The sequence below is a fragment of the Rhineura floridana genome, chromosome 9, assembly GCF_030035675.1.
Source record: "Rhineura floridana isolate rRhiFlo1 chromosome 9, rRhiFlo1.hap2, whole genome shotgun sequence".
Lineage (NCBI taxonomy): Eukaryota > Metazoa > Chordata > Lepidosauria > Squamata > Rhineuridae > Rhineura > Rhineura floridana.
Window position 1 is genome coordinate 112,575,027 of NC_084488.1, and position 14,864 is coordinate 112,589,890.

The window sequence follows — 14,864 nt, forward strand, 5'->3', positions numbered from 1 at the left end:
TGTTTTTCCCAGCATTGTTGTGTTTTCTAGTGAATCATGTCTTCTCATGATGTGTCCATAGTATGATAACCTCAGTTTCATCATTTTAGCTTCTAGTGATAGTTCTGGTTTAATTTGTTCTAACACCCAATTATTTGTCTTTTACACAGTCCATGGTATGTGCAAACTTCTCTTCCAGCACCACATTTCAAATGAGTTGATTTAATTATAAAAACTAACCTGTTCCACGTTCCCTTTCTTTTATCTTTTAACACCTGTTCTGGCCGGCTTGCACTGGCTACCAATATGCTTCCGGGCCAGATTTAAAGTGCTGGTTTTAACCTATAAAGCCTTATACTGTGCGGGACCGCAATACCTGCTGGAACGACTCTCCCCATATGAACCTGCCCCTACACTACGTTCAACATCGAAGGCCCTCCTTCGAGTTCCGACTCATAAGGAAGCTCAGAGGACGATAACAAGAACTAGGGCCTTCTCAGTGGTGGCCCCCGAACTGTGGAATAGTCTTCCCGATTAGGTGTGCTTGGCGCCGACGTTGTTATCTTTTCGGCTCCAAGTTAAAACCTTCCTCTTTTCTCAGGCATTTTAGTTTTTTAGTTTTTTAGTTTTTTTTTAGTTTTAAATATGCTGTAATTGATCTTAGATTTGTGGATTTTTATATACATGTCCCTTGCACTGATTTATTGGATTTTATTGTGTATATTTATATTTCTCTGTTGTACACCGCCCAGAGAGCTATGCTAGTCGGGCGGTATAGAAATTTAACAAATAAATAAATAAATAAATAAATAAATAAATAAAGATCAAGTGTGTATCGGATATGACAACAGCTTGATATGTATATATGTGTAGTCATTGGAGGCTGGTGCCCATTGGGACTGGTAGGCAGGGAGGCCAACAGTAGGCAGAGCCCAAGCCAGTGACAAGCAGAGCCAGAGCCAATGCATTCTGGTTTTGTCTCCATCCTCCCTACAAAGGTAAGACTGAGTACCGGGGGAGGTTGTCAGCCAGGGCCACCCAATAGATTGGTTGTAAATAAGGAGGTAGGCAGTGGAGGCTGGTGGCTCCATGTCAGCGGGGCAGTGGAATCCGCTCTGGGTTTTAGTCTCAACCTTCAAGGAGCTGTCCAGGGTGTTTCACCTGATTATTAAACAGGCATATTATTATTGTTATTGTTATTATTATTGTTATTTATTTATTTATTTAGCTAGCTAGCTAGCTATATTAGGTGCTTGTTACCCGAAGGTCTCCAAGCAACTTACAACACTGTTAAAAACCAAAATAAATATTTCATACCATAAAACAAAATAATAAAACAAAACCTCTCCCATACAGCCACAGACAGCTTTGGGAGCACACTAATACAAAGCAACATTATCTTAGCCTACCAAATGCCTGGGGAAAAAAATCTTTTACCTGATGCAGAAAAGATGTCAACGAAGGCGCCAGGTGGACCTCACTGGGGAGCAGATTATACTGATAGGGGGCAAAAAAAGAAAGGCCCTCTCCCTTGTCACCACCCTCTGAGCTTCTCTCAGATGGGGGACCTGGAGAAGGGTCTCAGAAGAAGATCTAAGGGTCTGGGTAGGTTCATATTGGAAGAGGTGTCCCAGAAGAGTCCCAAGCTGTACAGAGTTTTATGTCAAAACCAGTGCTTTGAACTGGGCTCAGAAGCATACAGACAGCTAATATAACTGGAACAGAATTTGTGTTAGAGGATTTGTTTGACGTGCCTTCTGCTTACCTCGTTTGCCCCATTCACTCTGTATTCATGCTTCTTCGAAATCCATAGCACCTTTGATAATAGCTGACTTCCATTTGGGATGTTCATGGGCTTCCCAGTTCTCGATGCTCATGTTACATTTTTTAAGATTCGCTTTAAGAACATCTTTAAACCTCTTTTGCTGTCCACTGATATTCCATTTTCTATCCTTAAGTTGGGAGTAAAGTAGCTGCTTTGGAAGACAGTGATCAGGCATTTGAACAACATGGCCAGTCCAGCGAAGCTGATGTTGAAGGATCATTGTTTCAACACTGGTAGTCTTTGCTTCTTCCAAAACATAAGTCCGTCTGTCTTCCCAAGCACAAATACAGGGTGAATGGGACAAACAAGCTAAGCAGAAGGCACGTCAAACAAATCCTTATCACAACCATCTTCCATCTGGAAACCTATGTCCTCACTGTGGGAGGTTATGGATCCAGATTTGGCCTCCATAGTCACTTATGGACCCACTGCTAAAGATCTTATCTTGGAAGACAATCTTACTCGGCCATGAGTGATCGCCAGTGATGATGAATGAACGACATGATCTGTTCACCTTCAACAATTGAGCAGCTGCATTCTGCACTAATTGAAGCTTCCAAACCATTTTCAAAGGCAGACCCACGTAACATTGTTGCACATTGCAACAACCTTGAAGTTACCAGAGCATAGATTATTGTAGTCAGGTTATCCTTGTCCAGATAGGATCGCTGTCCTGCCCAAACTTGAAGAACTCAAACACAGCTGTAGTTTTTTCTTTTCTTGAAGTAAGAAAAAATTTCAGTTCAGTGAACTTCATGAATCTACCTATGACTTACGCAGAACTCAGCATCCCTCTCTAACTAACTAGGCCTAACTTGGTGGCAATAAGACTGGTTAGGCCTCATCTTGAATACTGCGTCCAGTTCTGGTCTCCACACTTCAAGAAGGATGCCGACAAACTGGAACAGGTTCAGAGGAGGGCAACAAGGATGATCAGAGGACTGGAAACAAAGCCCTATGAGGAGAGACTGAAAGAACTGGGCATGTTTAGCCTGGAGATGAGAAGACACAGGGGAGATATGATAGCACTCTTCAAGTACATGAAAGGCTGTCACACACAGAAGGGTTGGGATCTCTTCTTGATCGTCCCAGAGCGCAGGACATGGAATAATGGGCTCAGGTTGCAGGAAGCCAGACTGGACATCAGGAAAAACTTCCTAACTGTTAGAGCCATATGACAATGGAACCAATGACCTAGAGAGGTAGTGGGCTCTCCGACACTGGAGGCATTCAAGAGGCAGCTAGACAGCCATCTGTCGGGAATGCTTTGATTTGGATTCCTGCATTGAGCAGGGGGTTGGACTTGATGGCTTTATAGGCCCTTCCAACTCTACTATTCTCTGATTCTATGATTCTAAGACATTGACTCAGCAACTGACTCTTCCTCCATGCCCAGCTTAAATAGGGCTGGGTGGGCTCCCTGCTTGTGTAGCCCGAGTCACTGTTGGGTGTGCACACATAAGTCCAGACTCCTCCTGAGTTGGGATTATTGAATCTCCTGCAGCATTTGCCTCCTGGACTGGGGTGAAGGTGGTGCTGCAGTCTCTATGCAGAGGGAGAGCTGTCTGGTGGCCGTACGGGCACTGGGAGATGTGCCTTGTCCGGTAGAGGGGTGACAGGTGGGTCTGGTGGTCTCTCTAGGGGGTTGTCTGGGTCTGCGGGAGGTGACCCATCAATGTCTGGAATGAGGCCCACTTGCATGTCCCTCCCCTTGCAGGGTCCTTCTCTGACTGGAACGTTCCAGTCCAAGTCCCTGCCCCCCCTCCTGCTCCCCGGTCCATCCCCTACTAGCATGGATCACAACAATCTCAGTTGGGCCACCAACCTAAGCTGATGGAAGGCACTCTGCACCACTGAGGCCACCTGTGCCTCAAGTGACAGCAATGGATCCAACAGAACCCCCAAACTACAAACTTGCTCCTTCAGAGGGAGTGTGACCCCCATCTAGAGCAGGCTGTACACCATTCAGTCAGTCAGAGGAGCTACTCAGCAACAGCATCTCAGCCTTCTCTGGATTAAGCTTCAGTTTATTGGCCCTCATCCAGTTCATTATTGAAACCAAGCACTGATTCAGCACACCCACTGCCTCACCAGCAGGAGATGAAAAAGGGAAACAGCCGTGTGTCATCAGCATATATGACTACTCACTCTAAAACTCCGTATGACTCCACTCAGTTAAACAAAATGGGGGACAGAACTGTTCCCTTTGGGACCCCATATTAGAGAACCCACAGGGCACAGCATTGCTTCCAAAGAACCACCTTCTGGAGCCAGACGTCCAAGTAGGAACAGAACCGTCACAATGTGATGCCCCCAACGTCCAACTCAGACAGTCACCCCAGAAGGGGTTGATGGCATCAAAAGCCACTAAAAGATTAAGGAGGATCAACAGAGTCACACTCCCCCTGTCGCTGTCCTGATACAGGTCATCATGCAGGGTGAGCAAGACAGTTTCTGTACCAAAACCAGGCCTGAATCCCAATTGAAATGTATCTAGAAAATCTGTCTCTTCCAAGAGTACCTGTATCTGGTTGGCAACCACCCTCAAGATATTTTGCCCAGAAAGGGGACATCTGCAATTGGTCTAAAATTGTTGGGATCATGTAGATGCAGGGAAGGAGTGATCTTTTTCAGGAGTGCTCTTATTACCACCTCCTTCAGGCAGCCTGGGACCACTCCTTCTTGGAGAGAAGCATTAATTACCTCCTGGCCCATCCAGGTGTCCCCTCCTTGCCAGGTTTTATCAGGCATGAAGGGCAAGGGTCCAAGAACCCAACTAAGTTTCTTGTCTAGGTCCTCAGGCCACAGCAACTGAAACTCATCCAGTGATATCAGACATGAAAATGCTCCAGACACCTCACCTGGATCATCAGCACCAACAGTGGAGTCCAAATCCCAGTGGATGGAAGCAATCCTCAAAATGCTTAGCAAGCATTTCACAGTGGGCTTTAGATGGCTCTTCCACCTCCCTAGGGCTAATATGTAATAAGCTCTTAGCCACTCTAAAACAGCTGTGCCTGGAAGGCAAGTGAGGACGCAATGGAAGCGGAGCAGTATGTTTTCTTCTCTGCCGTCACTGAATAGGCTCGAACGTGAGTATGTGCCAGTGTTCAATTATATCCTTTGGAGTTTTTCTCCACCTGTGCTCAAGCTGTCTCCCTCCTTGCTTCACTGCTCTTAGCTCTGAGGTCTCCCACAGAGCTTTCTGAGCTCTGTCAGTTGGGAAAGGATGCTCAGATGCAATCATCCGGGTCATCTCTGCGTTCCACAGCTCAACCAGGGCTTTGACAGAAGAGCCGGCCATGCCAACTGGCAAACACTCCAGAGCCCTTTGACAACCAATAGGCTTCATTAGCCTCTGGGAGCAGACCATCTTAACTGGTGTTTTATAATGCTTGCACCAATTTGTTTATATGGTTTTAATGCTTCTGTGTTGATCTGGCTTTTATATTTGTGTGTGTGTGTTTGTATGTGAATGCAGAAGTGTTTGGTTGTTATTGCTTTTCAATTCTGGATAGTGTTTTATATTTTTAATAGGTTAGTAAAGTGCCCAGAAACTTCTAAACTTAATTGAAAAGTGGTACATAGGTGTAACAAACAGAACTTAAATCTCAGAGTGGGGACTGGTTGCATCATCTCTAGCATCAGTGCAGGCGCATGACCATTTTGGCACCGTGCAGTGTACAGCCTACTATGTCATTCACTGAAGCTGCTGAGAGATATTTAAAACTGGAGAGGAAGGATGGGATGTAAATGTAAGAAGTAATTTATCATTAGGATAATTCTTTGTGACATTACAATCCAATCCTTCCTACAAGATGCTCAAGGCATTACAAATGCTTCCCTCCCCCAAGCATTTTATCTTCACAACAACCCTGTGGGGTAGGTTAGGCTGAGAGAGTGATTGATTTAAGGTCACCCTATGAGCTTTGTGGCTGGGTTGGGATATGAATCCGGGTTTTCCCAGTCCTAATCCAACGCTCTAACAAACACTGCATACTTGCTGGGGCTGATGGGAGTTGTAGTTCAAAATGTCTGGAGGACACCAGGTTGGCAAAGGCTGATATACCTGCTCTAAAAATTATACTTTAAAAAATACATTAAATAAGAACCAACACTTATCTGGGCTTTAGCACTGATGGAAGAGAGGCAGCTGGCCTTTTCAGTTGTGACTCCCCATCTGTAGAATGCTCTCCTCCCTGATGTCTGCCTGGTACCTTCACTGACATGTTTTTGGTGCCAGGTAAAAACTTGCCTTCCCCCTCCTGGCTTTTGATGGATTCAGCTGATTTTATTCTGCTGTTAGGGTGCTGCCAAAACTTCCTGTGGGGTTGTTTTCTGGGATAGTATATGATAATATATGAACTGTTGGTGTTTGTATGACAATGTTAATGTTTCATATTGAATTTTAACGGTATGGACCATGGTATTTCCAGTCTCTATGTATGGATGTGAAAGTTGGACAGTGAAAAAAGCAGATAAGAGAAAAATCAACTCATTTGGAATGTGGTGTTGGAGGAGAGTTTTGCACATACCGTGGAATGCAAAAAAGACAAATAATTGGGTGTTAGAACAAATTAAACCAGAACTGTCACTAGAAGCTAAAATGATGAAACTGAGGTTATCATACTTTGGACACATCATGAGAAGACATGATTCCCTAGAAAAGACAATAATGCTGGGAAAAACAGAAGGGAGTAGAAAACGAGGAAGGGCAAACAAGAGATGGATTGATTCCATAAAGGAAGCCACAGACCTGAACGTACAAGATCTGAACAGGGTGGTTTATGACAGATGCTCTTGGAGGTCGCTGATTCATAGGGTCACCATAAGTCATAGTCAACTTGGAGGCACATAACAACAACAACAAAATGTATTTATGTTTTTAAATGTAAGTCACCTGAACACCTTTTAGGCAACATGTGACTCAAGCAATGTGTAATGGGGAGTGATTCTTGGTGTGACAATTGGTGTGTGTTACAAGAGCTACCTTGTTTTTGCTTGTGAAACATTGAAGGTGCCATACCTTATGCTGGTACTGTTGATCTGACTGCAGTGGCTTGCTTTCACCGCCAGGTATAGGGTTGCCCCATGGCAAAGTGCCATGGGAACCTGTGGCCCTCCAGATATTGTTGGACTCCATCTCCCATCAGCCCCAGCCATCATTGCCAATAGTCAGGGATGATGGGAACTGAAGTCCGGCAACAACTGGAGGGCCACAGCTTCCCTATCTCTGGCACACTGGTATCTTCTTCTTCTTTGTTTCCAGTTGACTGAAAGAACTGATTTGGGCTTTCCAGTTAATTAACTTCTTCACAGAGGTTCAACTGGCGGCAGGATGGAGTTGGCTCTCTAAAAGTAGAGTTCATGAAGGGCGTGGAGTTCAGTTCTGATCGCTTGGTTAGTTTGATTTTGTATAGGGTGCTTGAGGAAGGCAAAGGGCTGTTTTTGTTTTTAATTCATATATCCTCACATTGTATTTCAGTGCCTTTCATTAAGGCTTTTTTGAGGGGAGGGGTGACTCTAACCCCAAAGGCAGTTTAGGACAGTTTAGGCATCTCTCATGTAGATGATCCATAATAAGGCTTTTATCAAGAAAGCTCATAAATAATGTCACCATCACTAACTTTGGAAAAGTTGATGGAGGGATAAAATGTCAGTGATTTTTATAAGGTTGGGAGTTCACTTGCTGATATTTGAGACTTTTTGAAGTGCTCTCTATGATGAAACTAGGGGAAATACGATGCAGTGGGAAAGTTCAAGCTAGGATAATTGGCTTCAGAACTTTAAGATGATAATTTAAAAGTTACTGTGGTTTGGTTGTAGTGGGAATCCTTACAGGCCAATCCTAAGCATGTTTACACATGCCTGAGAGTAAAGTCCCTCTGAACTCAGTGGGACTTAAAGTCTGTGTAAACATTATGACTGTTGTAATTATTAAAATAATAATATATTTATATCCTGCCCTTTCTCCCAAAGGAGCTCAGGGCAGCAAAGACATCAGTAATAAAACAATGCAATTAAAAATAAACAAACATAATACAACATTTAAAAAATAAAATAAAAACATATTGAACATCTAAAAACAACTTTAAATCATGTAAAAACAATTAAAAACCTCTAAAAGCAATCACATACTGTCACAGCCACAAAATAATGAATAATCAACAGACCAGAAATCAGCAACAGTCAAACATTGGTGTTGCTGGCACTTTCTTGAACAGGGCTAGGTGGGTGGTAGTGAGGTCTAGGCTGTGCAACTGCATCAGTGGGACTGCTGCCATCAGTTGGGCACTTTGCTGGTGCACCCATCCAGCTCTGACTTCCCCACCTCCCCCAGCCTGTCCAGGTAAGCAGCAGTGATGCTGATGTTGGGAGAGTGGTTCCGCTCACTACACATGCCATTACTGCAGTCTAAATTTTGATTGGGAGGGAATTGAGAATATGGAGGAAGGAGAGGATCAAATGCAGTTATACATGGATAATTGTGTATTAAGCAGTTAATGCAGAATAGGGGACCTTTCTAAGCTTGAAAGCCGCATTCCATTCTGGGCCTCTTTTGAGGGCCTCCTGCCAATGATGGGCGAGACCAAAGGTAAATGTGCATGGAGCAATCAATGTAAATGTTATGTTCGTACAGTGTGGTGTAGTGGTTAAGGTGCTGGACTATGACCTGGGAGACCAGGGTTCGAATCCCCACACAGCCATGAAGCTCACTGGGTGACCTTGGGCCAGTCACTGCCTCTCAGCCTTAGAGGAAGGCAGTGGTAAACCACCTCTGAATACCACTTACCATGAAAACCCTGTTCATAGGGTCGCCCATAAGTTGGAATCGACTTGAAGGCAGTCCATTTCCATTTTTTTTCATCCACATGGAACAGGAATACATTTTTGTAATCTGGAAACAACTGTAAAGTATTTAATACAGTGATCAGATTTATAGCTTTCAAGGCTAAACAAGAGTAGTACAAGCTGCTGCTGTTATAGGCATCTTGTAGTTGCTGAGCCTTAAATGATGTTCCTAGAAAGCAAGGTGCAAGATGCATCTTAAACCTGTCCAATGGCCCATGCATTTAATCTTTCCTAACTTTGACTACCAGAATCCAAATTAAAAAATCTGGAAGTGTTATACAGCCATGAAGCTCACTGGGTGACCTTGGGCCAGTCACTGCCTCTCAGCCTCAGAGGAAGGCAATGGTAAACCCCGTCTGAATACTGCTTACCATCAAAACCCTATTCAAAGGGTCACCATAAGTCAGGATCAACTTGAAGGCAGTCCGTTTCCATTTTACAGTGGCTAGTTACTCCACACACACACACACACACACCCCTCTGTCCTCCATTCAGGCAAGGAAAAGGCATTATCAGAGTTCAAGGACACCTTCCAGCCAAGCAAAAGCACTCAAGGAAGGTCTGAGGCAAGGCTGGTGAAGGGTGTTGGCCTGGAGCAAGTCCCAAGGGCTAGATAGAGAGGCCTGGAGGGCCATATCTGGTCCCCAGACCTGAGGTTCTCTCACAAGGCAAATAATTTAGGGAAGTGGCTGTTTGTGAATTGGGCTTGAAGGGGGGGAGAGAGAGAGGGAGGGAGAGGACCATCATGTAGGTATTCTGAGGATGACTATTGTTCTGTAGTAGTCCACAGATGTTTACATAGGAATGAACTTCTTAATCTTTAAGGTGCCGCAAAACTTTTTATTGTTTTACTGGTGATTAGGGATGTCAGAGAATTCTGTCGGAAACAGAAACAGGAGCGGAAATTGCCACAGTTTGCATGTTCATCTGAGGTCAGGACATGCATTGAAATGTATTATATACCTAATTACTTTATTTGTTTATTTATTTATTTATTAAACTCCTGTTAAGGAGCCCAGGGTGGCAAACAAAGGACAAAACACAAAAAAGTCTTAAAACATCTCAGAAACAAAACCTCTTAAAAAATAAAACATCTTTTTTAAAAAAATCCTTAAAAACACATTTAAAATGTGAATTAATTACTCTAGTTTTAGCCATAGCTGGTAGCGAGATGAACAATGTCGGTTTTAGCAGAAGACGAACTGGAGCAGAACAAAAACAGCACTAGTGGTGATGAAGACAGGATGGGATGGAAATCACTGCCTCCCCAAATCCCTACTGGTGATGGATTGGGGCCAGTGTGAGTTTCATGCCAAGAATTAAAACCTGTTCCTTAAGACGTGTCTTGAGATGGAGGTGCTAATGCAGACCCCTCAGCTTTGGATATAGTCTAACCCGTTGCTCATTCCCAGCAGCAGCAACACCTGATTTTCAAGGACTGCTTGTATAAAGGAGCTACTCCATTTAAGTAATGGGCCATCACTGTCTGACCTTATGCTTGGGCAGGATAACTACTCAGTTAATGCTCAAGTAGAGTTAATAAAATTGCAGCCATTTGGTTAAACTGAAGGTGACAGGAGTCCAAACCCTTATTTCAGCAATGGCTTGCTTCTCTCAGTAGCTAGCAGCTCATGGAGAGAGAGAGAGAGAGAGAGAGAGAGAGAATCCTGGGGGCACTTTCAGCTGCAACAGAAGCCAGTACAGGGAAAGAAGTAATATTTTTTATTCATTATTTATTTAAAAGCGTTTCCAAAGGGCTTATAATTTAAAATCTCTGATATAAAGACAGAGATAAAAATAAAAATATAGTAAAATAACAGGGGCCAATCTTATGAGTTGGGGAAAGTATTTTGCAGTAGAGTGCACACATGCGCAACATCATATCCCCACATTCTTTGATTCTGCTCCAGAGAAAATGAGTTGCATTTGAGGCTGTGATCCTGTGCACATTTGCTTGGGAATAAGCCCACTGAACTCAATGCATCTACTGATGAGTAAACATGAATAGGCTCATGCTGATAGCAGAGTTTGGAAGTTCAGCAGCAGAGCACATGCCATTCAGGCAACAGGTCACAGCCTCAGTCTCTAGCATCTTCAGTCAAAGGTTCTCAGATGCCAGGGCTAGAAAAGACCTATGCCTAGAGCCATAAAGATTATAGTGCCAGTCGGCATAGACAACACTTGAACTAGATGGACAAATCATCCAACAGCATAAGGCAGCTTTGTATGCCCTGGGTAGATCTGCATAATCTCAGTCTGAAACTCCTATTGAAATTGATTGGACAAGCCACAGCTAAAATTTAGGCTTCACACATTTCATACATTTAAAATGTATTTCCCCTAAAGAATCCTGGGAATTCTACTTTACTCATCCCAGAGCTACAATTCCCAATATCCTTAACAAACTACAGTTCCCAGGATACTTTGGGGGAAAATAATTGCTTTAAATGTATGTTGTGTACGCAGCTATTGCAGAAGGGAGGAACCCCTGGCCTTGTTGGGACTCCAGTTCCCACCAGACCCAGCCAATATGGCCAATGGTGAGGGATGATGGGACTTGTAGTCCAACAACATCTGGAGGACCACACCTTCTCCAGCCCTGGGCTATGGGCTGAAGAGTGGGGAGAAATTTCTTTAAGCAAACTGTCACCTTGAATTCCACCGGAACCAGACAGATAACTTCCTCTAGAAACTTTGTTATTTTCTTCTTCTTTTAACTAAATTTACAAAGCAAAGTTGCAGTCTGAGTATCACCCATGGGAACAGCTACCTTCTTTTCTGTAGAACAGTCTTTCCCCACCTACTGCTGTCCAGATGTTGCTGGCCTACAACTCTTATCATCCCTGACCAGTGACCATGCTGGTTGCAGCTGATGGAAGTTTTGGTCCAAAACAACTGGCATTGAAATGGGAAATGGTACAGGAAATTGTGCCAGTTCGCATGACCTTCTGCAAACAGTAATGGAAATTGGGCAGGCGAAAATGATAGGTATTCACTGTCATTTCCCCCCCCCCCGGTTTGCAATTTGCTGTTGTTATTTTTTTCAGTACATTATCGATGACATCCCCACCCCCAACTGAAAGGAATGGTGTGGAATCACAGCATGATAATCAATTACGTTCTTAAATTTGGCCACAGCAAACAGCGAGCCGCATAATTTTTTACTGGAACCCAAACTGCAGCAGAATAGAAACAGTGCTGCATGCAACAGATATAGGAAGCAATGAAAAACAATGCCCTTTTGCTTCCTTAGCTGCTGTACAGTGGTCCTGGAAACAACTGCACACCATTGTATCAGGAGGCTCCACTTTCAAAGCTCAAAGGCCAGATGACTCCCAGACCTGTGGCTTCACTTTGTGAATTTAGTGGGGAAAGAACAAGAACTAAGACTAAGAAGAACCCTGAGGATGCCCAGTAATATTATGTTGGTAATCGCTGATCTAAATCAAGGTCCTTGTTTCTGATAAAATGTTCTACCAAGACACTTTTAAAAAGTAAGGAAAAAAATCCAATAACATTTCACTGTGTCCTTGCACCACTAACTTCTCTACAAGTATGTGTGTGTATTTAAATGCTCCCCCACAGAGGAATGCCTTTTCTGCATATAGAAAATTAATACATAAGGATAAGTGTTCTGTAATCAGGTCTAGCCTTCTACCAATTTTCTATATGCAGAGACTTTTATATTAATGGAGGAATGTTCAAACATGCGGGACTCATCCTGCAATTTGATATGCTGTACTCCAGGGAAAGCTGGATCATGTGATTGTACTGCATGTGTAGGTTGGCGCCAAATCACTTTTGAGGCTGAGTGGAGGGATCGGAATGGCATCGTGCAGCCTGTTTATCATATAAGGATAATACTGTGTCTCTCATCCCCCAACAGCAGGCTGCACTGAGGTCAATGTGATCTGACATTTGTGAGACTCGCTGCTTCAACATCCAATTGCTTTTTAAAATACTCTATAAAACCATCCTACCCCAACCACCTCTCCTTCCTGAATTTACTTTTGTTGACAAACATTGATATGCTGAAGCTGATCTTGCCCGTCAGGTCATTGTGACAAGCAGCTCTGTGGAATTATTCCATAAACTTGCTCCCCGAGGGGTAGAGAGGTTGGTTGACTAGCCTCTGAGGAATTCCTCACCAATTGCAAGGTTGCAAGGAAAGGAGAGGGAGAGAATGCTTTGGGGAGGGTTTGCATTTGGAGTCCAAAAGAGAAAAGTGAAGAGCTATCAAATGCATGGCATATGTCCTTCCTCGCTGCATCAGATTATTGAGCTAGGAATAATTTAAAATGATGCTCTTTTTGATAACAAGCCCATTGCCAGAAGTATAGCCAATAGTTTACCTGTTGGATTTATCCCAGGGCCTCAGGCTAACATGCCTAGATTTCAGAGCTTGGAAGATTACTTTTAAAAAGTAATAAATTACAGTTACAATTACTTGGCCCAAAAAAGCAGTAATTACCGTTACAATTACAATTGCTCTGAAAGTAACTGATTACTTTTTCTCAAAAGTAATCACTACAGTTACATTTCAGTTACTTTTTAAAAAAAACTCCTACAAGGTGCTGGCCTTGGCTGCTGCACATCTAAGAAGCCTAAAACAATATTAAAAATAAACACACACACACAGGGGGTAGTCGAATAAAAAAAATTATCCTTAAGATTAACATAATGGCATAACAGAATCTCACATCCCCCCAAGCAATGAAGATACCCCAACTCTTGAAATCAGATTTTACACTTGAAATGCTTTTATAATATGTTTCTGTTATGTCTCAAAAGAACAAGATGCTCAAAGAGCATGTCAGACAAGCAATGTCTTTTTACAGTCATTACATTGCCACCAGTACTGAACAGGCGTTCTACTGTGGCGCTTGAAGGCATGCCTGTGTTGTGCTGCAAAAAACACCGCAGCACACGTGGAAAGCCATGGAGTGATGACACTTCCCTGCTGGGAGACCTCAGGTACCTCACCAGTTCCTCCTCAGCAGTGTCCACTGCTGACTTCTTGCCCTGGGGCAGAAAGTTAAAGAAGTCATCTTCTAAGTCATCTCCTTCCTGGTCTTTATCTGAAGACTGATCACTGTCCTCATTAAGTACACCCATCTTTATTTCAGCTTTCAACAAGGCTTCCATTGTGTATCTAAGAAAGAGAGAGGATATGTTAACACATATATGTTAGGAAACCATCATCTGCTCTTCATTTCCTGATGCTTGTCATGTCCCCTGGTTCAGGGTCCAGCCTGAGCCTGTGGATGATGACATGGAAGGTAGGAAGGTGACCAAGTCACCACACTCATGGGGCAGCACAGCAGACCCTTAAGGATTACCTGCAGCAACCCAAGGTTGTGATGAGGAGCCCCAGGAAGAAAAGGCCCAGCCCCTGCCTACCACCTTAAGCCCTCTGATGCCTCCCTTGAGACAACATTTCCCTTGGAGTAATCCACCCAAAGGGCTTCCCTAATGTTCTTACTTGTTGGTATGGGTGGTGGCCTGACACGATTCCAGCCGATCTAGTTTGAAGCGAGGATGTACGCAGGCTGCCAGAAGAAGCAGGTCCCTGCCAGATCCCCACCTCTCAAGGGTTGTCTGCTGCTGCTTCAGCATTTTGGGAGGAGGGGTGTCATGCATTGGTTCAGGAAGGCCACGTCTCCTTGCCTTTATTGCTTCTTCAATTGCTCTCAGCTTCTCAGGGTGTGCCCTCTGAGGAAGAAGAACAAAGCATGAATCCAAGAAAAAATGGAAGAGGAACTTCACAATTTAAACATAAATAGACAATGGACACTCTTTGAGGACCAGCATGACAAAGGCTTACCTCAAAATGTTTCTTCACATTGGATGAGGAGGAAACAGCTGATGTCAGATTTTTGATCCTTGGAAGGCAGTAATTGCATCGTACAACAACATTTTTCCCACTCTGGCTCACAAATGTACAAGCTTTCTCAAAGCCAAACCATGGTACTTGCTGTTCTGCAGATGTGGCTGTGGGCAACTGGCACTGCTTCATGCCCTCCTCCTCCTCGTGCACAGGGCCTCCTTTCTGAACCTCACTTTCTAGTTTTGCTTCCTCAGGATCAACAAGATGTGACGCAAGTGGCCGCACTAACTGACTGCTGCTCTCAGCAGCAAAACCTGCAACAGGCGTCTCTGTAATAAACAAGAGATAATGCTCCTATGTGGGTGAACTTCAGCTGTGATG